Source organism: Achroia grisella, unplaced genomic scaffold, assembly GCF_030625045.1.
Source record: "Achroia grisella isolate CSIRO2021 unplaced genomic scaffold, CSIRO_AGI_Agris_v1 utg544, whole genome shotgun sequence".
NCBI classification, from domain to species: domain Eukaryota; kingdom Metazoa; phylum Arthropoda; class Insecta; order Lepidoptera; family Pyralidae; genus Achroia; species Achroia grisella.
The window spans coordinates 1,220,725-1,233,587 of record NW_026712929.1 but is presented as its reverse complement, the minus strand read 5'-3'; the positions used below and the strand labels follow the sequence as shown (position 1 = coordinate 1,233,587).

At 32.3% G+C, this 12,863-nt stretch overlaps 2 protein-coding genes across 3 annotated transcripts in view; one reads left to right on the top strand and one right to left on the bottom strand.

The window, feature by feature from the left end:
• LOC131847919 (autophagy-related protein 16-1) overlaps positions 1-12,863 on the top strand; it is a 187,034-nt gene that overhangs the window by 42,560 nt on the left and 131,611 nt on the right. The gene's annotated exons all lie outside the window — the stretch shown is intronic.
• The window catches only part of LOC131847918 (uncharacterized), a 63,679-nt gene that overhangs the window by 24,075 nt on the left and 26,741 nt on the right, over positions 1-12,863 (bottom strand). The window lies entirely within an intron of this gene.

Below are 12,863 nucleotides of genomic sequence, written 5' to 3'. Positions count from 1 at the left end.
AAAGCCACAATTATCGAAAGTAATCTCGCAGACACGCTTGCCGCCGTCCATGTAATCAACGTTCCTGTTTAACGGTTAATGGTGTTGTCAAATATTTTTTTTAGATTTGCGTGTTATTCTCAGGTGATTGAAACTCGTTAGAGTGACTATTTTTAGCTCTTTGAAGACAAATTTTTTCGTAAACAATCATTACGTACCTGTTATATTTCAATAACAATAGCATAATCATACCGTCATAATAATATAACAAGTACCTATTTTATATGTGATTATGGTTTAATATACTTGAAGATTATTTATACTGTTACATTTTGAATTTTAATCATTAGAAGTAACTAAACTATAGGCACTCACTCCGCTTAATTTCCAATGTAAATGGAGTTGTCATCACGCGAGTGTTATTCAAAAATATAAAGAAAGCGCTTTTATAACTATAGGTTTCTAATCAAAATTTGTTGTCAATTGCATAAAAGTAATGATTAATATAAGATTGCTAAGGCCTTAAATTTCTATGACACTATATGATACCAGATTGATCGAGTGAATCTGTTGAGTTGTCATGACATGTCATAATCTTAAGGCGTTAATTTGTTAGGTCGATCAGTCAGTTTCAATTAAGACTAAGATTTTAACCTGATTGATTCACATGGCCGCTTTACGTGACAATTTGTCAAAAACCGACCGATCGAATTAACCGATTGTTTGCCAGATCGTATTATACGTAGATGCTAACAAGAACAAATGAAATGCATACGGATTGATGCACTCCTTTTTTAATGTCAGTTAAAATGCGTTCCATTTACAATGTGGTTTTTCCTTCTGTGATATGAGACGAGTTAGTGGTGACATGTTTATTGCTGCTTCTTATTTTTGCTGTCGAATATACTTCAAAAGCTGTCAATCAATCAATCAAAAGTCTTTCCAGTTGTTTTCTTCTATATCTATATGAAATTAAGTGTACAACGAATAAACTGTTGTCACTCTTACAAATGTTAACCAATTTTACAAGTCCTACCTAATTAATTAATATTTACATATATGAATAAATTTATCCTAACTGACTGTTCTTAGATTTGGTCTGTCGTCGATTAAGAAAGAATTTTGTTGATGTTCTCGTAGGCGAGGGGTATCCTCGCCTAGCTAGCTAGTTTAATTTATTATTGCAAATTACAGGAAGGTCAGTTACTTTTCCAATTATAGTGATTTGCCTGGAATTAAAATTATTTTAAATTCTCCCATACAATGTTCATTTGAGAACTTTTGACACGTTTGTAGGCGGGCAAACATTTGTTGCGAGGCGCGATTCAGAAAGAGCAGGCGTGCTCAGGCGGCACTGCGGCCGGCGGCGACCACGACGCTGCCGCCTCCGCCTACTGCGCACGCTGCCATTGTTCCTTTTGCGAGCCGGCACACCCGCATATGATGCACCATGCACTTCCAATTAAATCCTACTTTATAGCCATACGCTAATTTTATTCTAATACAATAAAGTAACTACAACTCCCTCTACATTACTTTAACGTGACCTCAGATTTTATCTATATAAAACATAGTCCATTTAAAACTCTTTCAATATAAGGTAACATTAAGATAATACATGATACTATATAATAAATTAGGTCTGAAATGGTTATACAAGGTTTTTTCTACAAAATCACTGATTAGTCTAAGCACATCCTAATTAAAACTCTTCCTTGTTTTGCACCCAAGTAAAGTCAATAACCGCAAAATATGTTGAAACTATAAATAGCAATCACAATGCGATTTTCTCTACTAAATCTGCAGTTATATCCGATTGACACGATCTACAGTCCATGCAAATCCGTAGGTGCGAACTAGGGGCCATCTGTGTCACATTAAGCTAATATGTAATTGATTGACTTCCCGGTGTACGGGAACGGCAATACACTGTCCCATTGATGTTGGATGCAAAAACGTTAATGTTGTAACGGTTATACAAGTGAGACAGGTTTTATGGCATGCAATATTATAATGGGCACTTCTGCTTCTCATTCTTGACAAATTGAATGGACCCTATCAATCGATGCAGTGACAGTGTTGCGACCCAGATCTGATGCCCAACTGCACCGCAACACTCGACCACCATTACAATACTTATTACTCATGCATATAATTAATCAATCACGCTATCTTCAATCTCCCTTTCTCCATAAACATAAAAGTAACGTGACGTTAATAGGAGATAGTATGTGGAGTAGGTTGAATAGTCGTGTCTGCCGTTATACGTTTTATTGATTATAATATAACTTCCACAAATAAATATAGCTAAAAAAAATAACTATGCTTTAATTATTTCATATCTAGCTGTGTTACAATTGTCAATCATCCGACTTGGATATTTAATTGCGAACTAATGACGGTTATGCCTCTTCCGTTAAAAAGAAAAATTGTACCGCCCATAAACAATTAACTACGAAATCTTAGGGTACTCTTGGTTTTGTTTCAGTCCGGGATGATTAATGTAAATAATAAATAGTAATCAACGGCAGTAGGCAAAGCCAAATACATCATTCATCTGATCTGAGAGTTGGTAACGGTATGCTTGGTGTGATAATAGACTTTTTACTTGGTTTTGTTTGCGTTCATTATTTTTGATGCTCTACAATTTAAACGGCGGAAGAGGTTCCGTTGCTCGTGGGAGGCTCACATTGAGGATAACAATTGTTGCTCCTATTCATGAATCTTTATCATTCGGAAATCAACGTTACTAAATAGAAATTTGAAAAACACGTATTCTCTGTTCTATATATTTGTAGTAGATGAGTATTTTATATTATAAAATACACAACTTTCATCATTATGTTGAGTACAAAATATACGCATATATATATATATTCAAAATCACACAATCATGCAGCTATGCGCGTGATCTAAAGACTTACATTTAGTTATTAACAACTTTTATTTATTAACATTTCCTTTTCTGCATGTTATTTAGTTTTCTAAACGACGTAGGTATATATATATAATAGATAAAGCAATGATGAAACGAATGTTTAATTGAAGTTCACCCACTATTCTTACATAAACTCAAGATCCGTGCATAGCCATAATTTTACCGCCATGCATATAAACTGCAATTGAACTTATTATAGGAAATCTCAGTGAGGGCAGCGATGTGCGAGAACATGGTTTTTATGGTGTAGGTATAACGATAGTTTACCGGAACAAGCTCGCACGTAATTTAAGTGGAGCGATGTATTGCGGCCGCACGATGAGACGCGAAACGATGTCGGCGCGCGAATCCCGTTGGGGCGGACGCCATTACCGCCCACCACACCGCGCACGCGTAGAAAAACCGACCCCAGCATAAAGATGTCGCTGGGTGATAACATTGGATGGACACTTGACAACACCGCCTTCTCGCCGTCCTCGACATGTTTATCTTTCGAATCGAGAGCTCACTGCGAATATCCAATTATGTTCTCACAGATCCCGCCATCTGATCATATTTACGGCACACCGTCTCCCGACATCTTTACATGCAAGGTGGCTATCATGTTGCGGCCACAGGTTTCTAAACAACAGTCGTAAAACAAACGAGAAAGGGGAGTTATATGTCGGCAGCTTTTACAACCAGATTTTTACGTTACGTACATTTTAATGTGACATTATAACCACCGTTAAATACAAGTCGTTTTGATAGATATCAAAATGCTCTCATAATGTAACACTCGATTCGGCAGTTTATGTCGAAATAGTGAGTTTCACTGTCAGTTTAACTACAACGCTGCGAAGCGGGCCAACAGTGGCGTCTCGTGACATTCTACTTTTTAATTGAATAATATACAGTACTGCTCCGTATTTTCTGTAGTTCTTGTGAGTATTATTAATCTTTAAATCAATTCATTTTATAATTTGGTACAATTTATTAACTACTTTCAAAATTACAGTGATTAGTAGTTACATTTTCAGTCAGACTGAAAACAGAGAATAATTTATCAGTCTCAAAGACATTACAAAACCTACTATGTGGTAAAACATACTCATAATTTTTATCACAACAACATATTAGTATTTATCACATATTATCTTAATTTAGATGAAAAATAGGACAAACTAGATATAAAGTAAATATTTAGTTCGTAATAGTAAATATTTGAGCATAAATTAAAACATAAGTTTCACGGAATTCTGACAGGAAAGGCTGAATCGGTTGAAATGAATCTTCTTGTGTATATATATAAACAAAAGATCCAATAGAGGCCGCGATTTGTTTATACAAGTTCCGGTTAATTGCTTCCGCAGTAATAGACACTACTGCAGCTTTTGTCCTATCAGCGCCACTCTCAAAAACGTATTGGCAATCAACAAAACAATTATTTGTAATCGCATATTCTACCAAGCAAATTATCATATATAAGTTGCTTGGGAGTACATGTTATTGCAACTAATTGTTTAGTTACAAATACTTATGTTTAAACATTTCTGTATTTTATGTTTCTTCTCATATTTACCTGTAAATATCATCATAATAGACATAACACTATAATTCAAAATCATAACTTAACATCATTTGATTTTTTATTAATTTAATGGCAAGCAAAAGTAACTATTGTTTAGATTGCTCGATACATCTAAATCCAGACATGTGTACACCCAATAAACGTTTATTCTATTTGTTTATTTTTCTTCAGTTATTGAATTATGTTAAAGTGTATGTAGTGTATTAATGATTTTTTGTTCATCCTAAAGGTTTACTGGCAGATAATGCTTCTAGATTTAAGTCCGCCTTTTGTATCATGTTTTATCTGATCAATAAAATTATTTAAATAAATAAATGCCCTTAAGCAACCGTATAAAAATTACAAAAGTCTGGAGGCGTAGAAAGTAACCGTATTAACCAGATGATTAATATAAAAAACTAAAAGCGCCGCAGTGGGTACTCCATAATGTGTTATCCAGAGTGGGTTAAAGGTAAGCCGTATCATGCGGCGAATCTATACAGGTCGGCTGCAATCCATTGTCAATTAAAAGCCCCTGGCGCAGATCGCGACCGCCTTTTGCTTGTTCTTTAGTCTATACAACTATTGCTTCCCGATGCATACCCTACGCCTCAGGGTGGATATTGGACGTGGACATTTCCTGTATTGCTGCTAGTGTGTTCGCTTTAAACTAATCTTTATTCTGACCGTTTGCTAAATTAACATAAATTCTATTTGATATGAATGATTCTTGAATATTACAGTACGGTCGAATAGAGAAACAATATAACGTGCGCTATATTGCGCCCCTTGCAAATTTCAATTGAGTAATGAAATCGGTTTGTGGTCACTCAGTAAATCTCGGAAACAGTTACAATACCTACTATAATAATAGATAAATATCTTACAACAGGTACAAATACGAAAAGTGAAAAGCCTGCAATTGTAATAGACTTGAATAGATACATAATAATATTTTTTCTATAATTTAGATAAATATGTAAGAGAAGCAATGTCTCAAGGTTTCTAGTCTTCATTCGCCGCAGAATATTTTCGATCCGGATTTCAATCGAAATTCGGCGATTTTATATTATTTTTATATATAATAAGATACTATGATAATTAGCAGTCTAAAGAAAACTGTTTCAATTATGTATTGAGATTCAATATATTTTAAAACGAAATAGTTGAATCACAAATTTAATTAATATTACATCAAAATATTGTTGAAACTTGTTCAGATTTAAGAACACAAGAAATAATATGTATTCATTAATAAAGCTTTAGTAATATTTTTTATAGTATATACATTTACATTTACACATTTGGTATTGATCATTATAAATAGCTATTTATAATTCACTAATTGATAGCTTCAACCTGTGAATTGATGATAATAATTGAACAATAAGTAACATGAAGCACTAATTCACACCTCATAAAATCTATTTGTCGAATGTAAATGGGCTTTTGAATTCTATTAATCAGTATTTCAATGACTAAACCTATCGATAATGTGAGTAAAGCTAATTTCTCTCTATTTGTAATGTTTAACGTTCGACCATTACGTGCATAATGTCCTAATGCGGGCCACGACCTGAACAACGTGTTTAGAGTTATTTTCAACTTACCAGGATTTAAGTGTGAATGATTCTAACAATCAATTCTAGATATAACGAGCGCCAATGTCGCTTCATTTATATCGGCACCAACTCTGTAACGTTCATTAAGTAAAGCGATTTATATATATATGTGCTAGATATAACAGACGTTTGATTGAGTCTATAATAAATCTATAGTATAGTATATACTATAGATTTATTATAGACTCGCTTTACTGTTATAAAGTTGCCTCTTAAAATTAATATAAATGTATATTAGAGAAATGTGTGTGAACATGTGTAAAATATTCATTATCAGTAAGACAGTTTTATATATTATAGATCTATACCTGCCATATAAAATTGTCATATTGATAAGATGTAATCTATCATAATGATCAAAATCAAATCAATCTCTCTTGGGTTGTTGAATTTAACTCACAGTAACTTTGCTAATGGGGCTAAAAATTAGTAAAATATTCAAATTTGCGTATTATAGGTATGCATGGTGCCTTTCCCTACTATACATCTAATGTACAAAATTTTTATAAATATATATATATATAATAATAAATACAATCGGAGACTTTTTCCCAGAGATTCATGGAGTCACGACGATATATTAATATAGAACAATAAATTTAATATAAAGTACTTCTTCGGTTTTTAATAAAATTGAAACAACGGCTTTAGTTAACCGTGTTAAACCGGTATTACACTTGACCAACTTTATTTTTGTATTCATTTTGACCCATTGAAATATTTAAGCCCGCAGTCTACACAGACACGGCTCACTGGACATTTTGTAAAGCAATAGACTATTCAGTATGGCGCCGTAATAAAATTGTTTTATTTCATTAAATCTGGATTCCAAAGTATCTAATAGTGTCACAGGCTCTCAACTGTACTGTACTTACTTGTTACCATACTTTGCAAATTTTTAAGGATCCGCTAGTCTCATTAAATATTTAATCACACTTTTTTATAAAAAAATGTATTTAAGTTTTGCTCTTACTTCTACTAATACCAAGAAATGAGTATTAGCGTATATGAGCGTATTTAAGGCGACGCATTGCAAATATTGACCTCAGATACCTTAACTTTTCTCAGCAATTACAAATCATTCGGGGCTGATATTTAGGTATTTCATTTTTCAGATCTTTGACATCATATTGACAGTTCTCGTTACATGATTGATTAACTTTTGTAGCAGAGAAAAAAATCTCAAAGATTGGTCTTATAAAATATATGTTTGATTCGTATAAGAAAACGGGACTGATTTAAGACTCGAATTTTCCAATATACACTATACTAAATACCCACATAAATAGTACAATTCAGATGTATATAATAACCAATAGTTTTTATTTTAAACAAGATAAACTGTTTTTCCGCATAAAAATCTCTTGCTCACAAGTTGTTTTGTATGAGAGTTAGAGCAAGTCAGTCAGTCCCCGGCCCCTGCCAACGTCGGACCTGTGCTTAGCGCGGAGAGCTCGCCTGAGAACGCGCGCTATCAAATCGTAAATTATTTCGTCATACACCCGCACCATATTATAGCGTACGCTATAGTATGGTGCGGGTGACAGTTACTTATTTTACATTTAACAATTACTGTATTTAAGTTAATACAGTTAGTAATGATTTATTGTACATATTACGAATGTAATACTAAGTCATAATTTGTAAAGTAGTGACAATTAATTGTTAAAAATGATAAAAAACTTTTAGTATTAATGTAAAGAAATGGTTAAGAAAATATAAACAAATTTTACATTATTTTGATTTCGTAGTTATTTATAAATAAAAATAGGGCACTCCCATTATCTATACATATAAATAAAATTGGAGTGTTTGTTGGTAATATTGAAATAACAGTTTTTTACTACATGCATATAAATACGTTACATACACCAAAATAACATTTTTTACCAATTTTGTCTGTCTGTCTGTCTGTTTGTTCCGGCTAATCTCTGAAATGGTTGCACTGATTTTGACGGGACTTTTTTTGGCATCTGGCTAAAATAAATAGTCTTGTACGCCGTTTGGTAGGCTTTTACATTATTTTATTGTAAAACTAATTTTATTTTTTATTTCTTAACTCAAGAAGTTTTGTTTTGCTTAGATGTTTTTTTATTTCGTTAGTTGCTGAAGTAACAGGTACAGGTAAATAATACTTATTTATGCAATTACCTTTCATTAGACGTTAAGAAGAATTTTAAAATGTTGATAACTGTTTATCTAGAACAGGGGTGAGCAACCTTTTTTATCAACGGGCCAATTTAAATTTTAAATATTTTGACGGATCGCACCTAAAGTAACACTTATTAATAATAATTAACAAAATTATTTGTAATGTAATGTAATTTATTTGTAATAAATATTTACATGATATTGAGACACAAAACCCTCAATAATGTAGGGTATCCGGCCTTTTTAGCAATATGTCCCGCCAAACTGGATGGTCTATCCGGCTATTAGGATTGGCGAAGTGACAACCCTACACCCAAAGAAAAAATCGACTGACTCATTATAACAAAGTAAAATCGTGGAGTCGTCTATGAATTTATACAAAAATTAAATATTGCTGTAACTTAATTCTTTTACTATTTCAAGTAATGTAATCATTTAGTTACCCTTTTTACATTTTTTACACTATTTAATACTAATAATATATAATATTGAATCCAAAATAAAGTATTTTTTTCTCAATGTTACTACATATTTAGTGTAATCAAAAAACTTATTGATTGTCAATAATTTCACAAAAATATTATTTAATTAATCATTGTTGTCTGTCCGACTATATGTTGGAGTATCACATAAAAAATTGTGACATATTTTCAACTTTATTTTCTCCGATAAGTACTTTTTATCTGTAGTAAGTCTAGGTAAGCACTTGTCTTTGTAGCTATGGAAAGAAAAACAAAGTAATGCTGAAATATTTGGCTTCGATTATACTATACAGGCTGTCCCAGAACTCAATTTCAAGCAGTGAGAGAATTGATTGTAACCATCATGAGAAAAATCAGAAAAAAATCTATCCCATGCAGTTTGAAAATTAGGGGCATTAAAGAAAAACTTAGAAATTTGGTCAAACTATAACCATTATTCGGTCATTGTGCTTAATTTTTATTATTTTTGTTCATTTAAACTTTGGAACCATAAAGCCAAATAACATTTCTAGAATCACAGTAAAAAATAATGACACAATTGCCCCAAGTTTTCTAGAATTAAGACTATTTGTTAAACTACATTTAAAATTTTCATAAATTGTCGAGTTTGAAAGGCCCTCTTTTAAAAAAATGTACTAAAGTGCCTTGGCAAGTGCCATTAAAAGTTCGGACATTTAATCAGGATTGTAAATGTATAATACTTGTTAGTTTCATACTAAAAAAAAACGAGAAAAAAACCTCAAGTAACCCGATTTTTGCTAACCTATTTTACTCCGTTCAAATGTTTCTTATTCACACAAGCTTATAGTAGTAGGTTCTTAATTTTACGGCAAAATGATAAGAGAAATGGGTAGTGGACATGTTGTCGTGAGCGAGCGAGACAGATGTGCCACCCAGTGAGACGGAGATGCGTCGTTTAAACGCGCGCGAATGAAACAGATACAGTCGCCATACCAAGCAAATGGCTACGCTACCAGTCTGACACCAGTTAGTACATTTTGCTCATTCTGTTTCAGCTTCAGCTCAGCCTACTGCGCGTCTTTCCGTATTCGCTGTTGTTGGCTTCTATTTTGGACTTGGATTTTTGTGAATTGAACTTGTTGATTCCATACCGACAACTTTGGGTTGTCTCTTTTGGAATTGGACTTTTGTGTTGGTATCCTTGTTATTTACTTCACAAAAAATTGCGAACAAGCACCTCATTTATGAGGAATGCAGATGCAATGCAATTGCTGCCGCTAGGCTTTATCGTAAAAGATATCCAAATTTAGAGCGCTATCCAGATCCCTGCTTATATGTACCGGCCGCACTCACGGAGGGCGGCCATTTCCCGAATCAAATACGGGCTGGAGGCAGAACTCGCTTTCCTTAGTAGGAAGAAGTGTTGCAAAAGGTCGCAGATGACCAAAGTACATATTTTCGTTTGTACACAAACGAAAATACTTTTCTTCTTTTTTTTTTTTTTTATTTTTCCCGTTATTACTTATTGTAATAGCACAGCACATCGTATTTTACAAATACCCGAAATGCATCCGTTTCACGTACAACGAGTACAAACTTTTCTTCCTCAATATTATCCTTATTTAAATAAACCTAAACTAGGATAAGATTTTTCTTTATTTTAATTATTTTACTTACTTTTGTTGACTTTGATAAAAGTGGCGTCTTATCTGTCTCGCTCACTCATGGCAAACATGTCCACTATCCATCTCCCTTATTGTTTTGCCGTAAAATTAAGGTACCTTGGTAGGTCCAAGGAAATAAATAAATAAAAAAGTGAAATAATGAAAAGTATTATATAAATTTATTAAAACGTATGTATTAATACGTGAAGTAATAACTTTGTATCCTTTTTACGAAAAACAGCGCGGACGGATGAATATGAAATTTCGCGTACTTATAGTTTATATAGAAAAGGTTTGCAGAATAGTCATATTTTTTTATTTAAATTATGCATAAAAATATAAATAATCATGTTCAAACCTATAATTATTCAATAATTTCATTTGTATGAAGTTAATAGATCTTTTATGATTAGGTTGTAATTATTCACGTCCTTTTTACATGTAATTAAAACTTAATATTTATTATAATAATTTATAAATTGTAAAAAAACTGTAAAAGTTTTTACTATTTTGTCATAAAGTGTATATCTTTACGTACTTTACTTACATATAATGTTAAATTACTTACGCATTTTTAAAAGTATACTTTCTAAAACATAAAGAAATAATGTCCACTACGCGTATCAAATAAATAAAATTAAAGTCACATACATTATTACAAAATTTAGGTTTATTGTATCAAATATATAATATATATAGATTTTTTAATTGATATACCTATCATTCACAGAAACGCAGACTTACTGTCTCTTTTATAAAGTAACTAACCTTCGTATATTTTCACATTTCATTTAACGTAAGTACGTTAATGTAGTATACATTAAAATATCTAGCTGTTTCAAAAAAATGTCGTTGCCAAATAAATAAACGTCGTAATTACCAATTACAATATATACGAAAAACACAAAGATTATTTTTTTGGTGTTTCTTTCAAAGATAGTAATAAAAGCACTAGTTTACGTTAATTATAATCACGGGAATATGTAACTCTACCTCAATATTTCTATTTAATTCTTTACTTTAAGAATCTTTATAATTAATTCGTATCGTAGTTAGTTCCACTGTATTGTAAATTCTAAAATATCAATGTGCCTTCATAAATATAAATTATATAAACAAACAGGAAGACTCCGTAATAGTTTTGTTCAATTGGGGACCGAAGCTTCGTCTACTTGATTCACGCGTTACATTGCGACACGGACGCGTGTTCGTGATATCGTGGTACGGGGAGAGCGAGCGAGCGCTGGCCGTCGATCGGCGACACGTAAAACTATCGGGGTGCATGAGGTGCGCAGAGCGCGGGGCCCGATTTTGAAGTAATAGTTTATCACGGCGTCGCCTTAAAGAAAATAAATATTATTTACTGTAAAAAAAGTGTTCCCGAATTGCATGTTATTTTTTAAATACATTTTAATACCATACTAATATTTCTAAAAAGTATTATATTACTGCCTATTACCATAAATTTATTGCTTATCATTATTTCAAAGAGAAAGAATAGCATCGCTAAAATGTATGGCGTACCGTCTATTCCCCCTCAATGATATGCATGGTGATTTATGAATCACATATGCCTACGTAAATATAAGCTTAATGTACTTAAAAATCAAGCATGCATGCAATGCACCAGATACAACGCGATGTAGGCCACTATTTCATTCTTCACTCAGGAAACGGTAAAAATAACAGGATAACTTTTTAAGCAACCAGTTAACTCCGTCGCAGATATTTAGGTACAAACATACTTTAAGTGCTGCCCTTTATATTTAGATTAAATATGTTGAACAGCTTAATTATTAATGCCGTTAAGTTTTTTTTTATTAAGATTAAATACCACTTTAGTAAAGTAACATATGCATACTTATATTTCATCAGAAATTAAAGATATGTGTTTTTCAGTAACTTTACTTAATCAAAGGACTTTCTTAGTTTAATTATTTTTTTGTATATTATTCGATAATTAGAAACTGATCTTTTAAGCAACGTGATTATGTTTCACAACAAATATATTTTTAGTTCTAAAAAAATAATCTCTTTCGACAACCGGTTGAGAGTTTTAAATCGTCAAAAGCTTGCCGCTCTGTAAAACTATGTGGTAGCAATTTAAAACAATCTTCATTATTTTCACATTTTTAACGTACAACGGGATTCGTTTGATAACCAGTTTCATAATACTCGCGCATCAATTTTGGTAATGAACGCTGCATTACACGCTCACCTGATTATTTGCGAGTCACTACGCACGTAGGTATTACCAAAAAATCTAACTGTAACTCTGTTTGCACTTCGTTGCTCTCCACATACTTTTATTCGTATCGTAATCGTATTCTTAGGTAATTTGACATTATTATGGTGTTACATTCAACTGTGTACCGTTTTGTTCTGTTATTTACTCAGACCGCAATATTTTGTCAAGTATGCCGTAAATTAATGTAATCATAATTATTTATTTTTAAATTTATAAATCAGTCGTTCTATTATAGTATTGGCACAAAAGAGTATAAATGAACGGTTATT